The sequence below is a fragment of the Trichosurus vulpecula genome, chromosome 4, assembly GCF_011100635.1.
Source record: "Trichosurus vulpecula isolate mTriVul1 chromosome 4, mTriVul1.pri, whole genome shotgun sequence".
Taxonomy (NCBI): domain Eukaryota; kingdom Metazoa; phylum Chordata; class Mammalia; order Diprotodontia; family Phalangeridae; genus Trichosurus; species Trichosurus vulpecula.
This window is the reverse complement of record NC_050576.1, coordinates 206,295,893-206,300,687: the sequence shown is the minus strand read 5'-3', so window position 1 is coordinate 206,300,687 and position 4,795 is coordinate 206,295,893.

Below are 4,795 nucleotides of genomic sequence, written 5' to 3'. Positions count from 1 at the left end.
CCTCTAGCTGCCTGACCAAAGAATTACATCATTATCAGAGAGAGAGGCACCAACATCTGGGTATTCAATGCTGGGCGGCTCCAGGGGCTACCCAGAGTCTTGTCTGGTCTAATCACAGAGCATTCTTCCAGTGAGAGAGAGGCCCAAACAAAATGCTAACCTCTGAGTTTTCAGGGTCAAAGGGAGTCACAACCTTGCACCTTAAACCTATGTGAACTAGGCTTTCTTGTTTCTTAAGCAGGTCATCAAAGACTCCCAATTTAACAAAAGAAACAAAGGCCAGACTCATCAAAGGGACTTGATTACCTCAGTGCTCCAAAAGAGAAAACAGTAAAAAAAGTCCCACTTTAATTGCCATTACATTGCATTGTCTGTGGTGGGTAGGGGGAAGTGCTGTGGACCCCTGTTGACTTTTTTGTCCATCTGCCCCTCAGGACTTGGAAGCAGTGACTGGAGCAGTGCAAGGAGAACATATATCCAAGAGAACTTTATTTGGCCTTTTTTGTGTTGGCACTTTGCTCATTAAAGCATGCCAGTACCTGAGGGTGCCAGGAGGAAGCCTGCAACTACAGTGTGAGGAGAAGAACACACCACCCCAAGAAGGACTTTACTTGGACACTCTGTATTGACTGAAGAGACTAACTTGCTGTAACTTAGGGGTGGATGGTGTTTGTATTTTCTACCGCCCCTTAAGGATGATATATTGTGCTAAGGAAGACCCTGGCCTGGCACTCCCTGCTTGTGTAAAGAAGTATTTGGGAAAATGCTACTGAATGATATGTTTTGCTTAAGGATGTTGCTATGAATGTGATGTTTAGTTTATTGAACAATATGGAATCACAAAGTATAATGCCTCTATTTGTTCCAGAATCCATGGCCATTTAGATCATGGGACCATGGATCCTGGAGGGGGTGAAGTGTAATAGCAAGTAAAGTGGGACTTTTTGTGGTCTTTTGTTTTGGAGTACTTCTCAGCACTAAGGCAATCAAGTGCCTTTGAGTCTTATCTTTGTTTGAATCAAGCAAGTAAAATTGAACTTGTGTTGTCTTTAGTTTTGGAGTGTTTCTCAGCACTGCCTCCCTCTCTTATCTCCTTCCTCCCCTACTTTTCTGTAGGGTAAGATAGCTCAGCACAGACTGGACTTCATTCTTTTCTTAGACTGGTGCAACAGACCTTTCATGTCAACCTTACAGATTGTCTTGGGCTGGGAATTTGTTTCAGTCTGTCATTTTGTGGGTTCTGCTGCTTTAGAATTTGTTTAGAGTCATTTTTACAGGTATTTGGAGGGGTTTGCGGGGAGAGCTCAAACATATCCCAGCTTCTATTCTGCCATCTTGGCTCTGCCCCTCAATTATATTTTTTAAAGATTCGTTTTCTACAGTCAATGTTTGTCCTTCCTTTTCCAAGCTATTGACTCTCTCTTGCATATCTCTCATTTCTTTTCTCAATTTTTCTTCTACATTTCTCATGTGATTTTTAAAACCATTCTTTAGCTCTTCCAAGAAGGGTTTTTGGACTCGAGACAGGTTCATATTCCCCTTTCTGGTTTTAGATGTGGCTATGTTGAAAATGTTGTCCTCTTCTAAATTTGTGTCTTTATCTTTCCTGTCCCCATCATAAGAGTATATGGTCTTTGTCCATTTCTGCTTTTTGCTCATGGTGTTTGCCTATTTCCTGGCTTTTAAAGTTGAGCCCTCCTCCTGGAGCACAGGAGCCACTAAACCAAGCTTGTTGTGTTGGGCCTAGTTACTGGCTTTGTGTGCTGGGGCGTTAGGTGCTGGTAGCTGGAGGTTGTAGGCATCTGGCAGCTTACCTGGTAATGAGCTGGGGTCAATAACATTGGAACTCTTGGGGTAGGGCTGAAGAATCTGGCCCCTGGGGGATGCCTGCTCACCTGGGCTTTGCACTCAAATGCTTGACTGCTGGAGGATGTCTACCAGCCTGAAGCTGTGCCTCCTAGAGTAATGCTTCCTGGAGTTGTGCTGAAGCACAGACTAGATTTGGCTGCTGGAGAACACCAGCACACGTTGTGTTTTTCTGAGCTGGTGTTTACCAGTTTCCTTGCTTGTGTTGAAGTGCTCAGGTCTTGACACTTGCCAGTTACACCACCTTGGGGCTCAGGATCTGCCCCTGGTTTGCTGAAGTGGGACTTGCTGCTGGCTTACTGGAATGCCTCCCATCCTGTACTGTTCCCCCTCCCCCAGAGTGAGAAAGTCCTTTCCCATCAATTCCCCAATCTTCTTGGGCTATAAGACTGCTACACCCCTCTTTCTGCTGACTTGGCTGTTCCATTGTTTTTCCCGGGGCAATATTTTCTGGGCTTTCAAAGGTCAATAAGAGAGTGTAAGAGCCACTTATTTCTTACTCTGACATCTTAGATTCCCTCAATAAATATTTATTAAGACCTTAATATGTGCCAGGTACTGTTCTAAGCCCTGGGGATACAAAGAAAGGTAAAACGTGTTCCTACCTTCAAGGAGCAAAAAATCTAATGAAAGAAGCAATAAGGAAATAACTATGCACAAACAAGATATATTAGAAATAATTAATAGAAAAGATACCATTACTTTGGCCTCTTGCAGAATGTTGCATTTTAACAGAAACTTGAAGGGAAGAAAATCAGGCAGGAGGCAGAGGTAAAGACAGAGAGCATTCTAGATAGGCAGAAAAGCCTCAGAAAATGCAAGGTCATTCTTCTGGTCATCTTTGACAAACTGATAGATATGAGGCGAATCCTCACAATTGCTTTAAATTGCATTGCTCTAGGCATTCGTGATTGAGACTTTATGAATATGAACAGCATGGATTTCTTCCATTGAGAACTGCATGTTTATATCTTTAGATTATGTCTTTTATTCTGATAATTTGAACTGGTTCCTTGGAAATTGTATTTTTATAGGAGAATCTTGCTATAAAATTTTTCCCCAGTTAAATATCTCCCTTCTTCTGTTAATTGTATTGGATTTGTTTGAGGAAAGAAAACAAACCAAAAACTCTCTAAAATTTTATATAATCAAAGTTATTCATCTTATCTTCTGTGATCAATCACTTGGGTAGTAATGAACTCTTCCCTTAGCCATAGATTTGATAAGCAATTTCTTCTTGTTTCCCTAATCTGTTTATCATGAAACCTTCTTATGTCTAGGTCATATGTCCATTTGGAGCTTCAGTTCCTACCTATAAAGTGTAAAGTGTTGATTTAAACCTAATTTCTGACATAGTGCCTGATTTTCCCAACAATTCTTAGCAAATACTATGGAGTTCTCAATAGATCTAACCATTCTGGAAAGCAATTTAAGATTATGCACAAAAAAACTACTAAAAAGTTCATGACCTTTGACCCAGCTATTCCACTGCTAGACCTGTATCTCAAAGAGATCAAAAAGGAGGAAAAAGTAGGAAAATATTTAGAGAAGCTCTTTTTATGGTGGCAAAAAACTGGGAACTAAGTGGAACAATTACATAATGGAAAATAAATTGTAGTAGATGAATGTAAAAAAAATTCTTATGCTACGGTAAAAAATGGTTTCAGAGAGACATGGAAAGGCTATTATGAATGGATGCAAAATGAAGTGAAAAGATTGAGGAAAATAGTTTATACTAAATCACCAATATTATAAAAACCTATAATTTTGAAAGGCAAAAATTCAGTTCAAGTAAATAACTAATTATGATTCTAGGGGATGAATAAATTGGTTTCATAGAGAGATAATGGACTAAGAAATTGATTTTTGGATGTGGCAAATGTGGTAATATATTTTGCTTAACTATGTTTATGTTATAACAGTATGTATTCTTTTTTTTAAGTTTATTTCCTTTCAGTTGTTGGGGAAGTGGGAGAAATAAAAAAAGAATGCTTCATAATATATGTATATATAATACATAATATATACATATGCATGTATACATGTATGTTTACATAACAGGCTTCATATATATATATATATATATATATGTGTGTATGTCTATGTATATATCAAGAAGAAAGAAAATGCCCAGCTGTGGGCAAGGAGGAGTGAGCACAAGCCCAGTGAATGTGGTACTGCAGGGAGCAAGAACATCTTTGGGACTTTGAGGTTGGGGACCCTAATTATGCCTTAAGAGAGGAGAAGAATCCTTGATATTGAGCCCCTAGACAGAATTCAGAAAATAACAATATGGTGGACCTGAGGTCTAGGGCAACATTACCCACAAATTGGGATTAAGAACTGATTATAATAATAAGCTGCTAAAATCAAATAAAGCAAAATAAAAATAAAAACGTGGAAACAAAGGGGAAAAAGAACCTGACTATAAAAATTTACTTTAGTTTAAAAGAAGATCTGAGTTTATAGTCAGAGGAGATAGGGAGGTTAAAAAAAGCACTCCTAAGAGTAACATCAAATGATCACAAAAAGAGTTCTCAGAAGAATTTAACAAAATTTAAAAATCAAATAGAAGATATAGAAGAAAAATAGGTGAAAAAAGTAATCTAAGAAAGTTATGAAAAGAAAGTTAACCAATTGGAAAGAGCTCCAAAATCTTAAGAAAATAACTCCTTGAAAACTAGAACTGGGAAAGAGGATGTGAATGACATTAAAAGACATCAAGAAATAATAAAACTAGAAAAACGTAGAAGAGAATCTGAAACATCTCATTAGAACAACAACTGATCTGGAGAACAGATCAAGGAGAGACAATATAAGAATTGTTGGACTTCCTGAAAGTGATAATAATAATAAAATCTGGACACAATATTACAAGAAATTATTAAGGAAAATAGCTCTGAAGTTCTAAAACGAAGGTAAAGTAGAA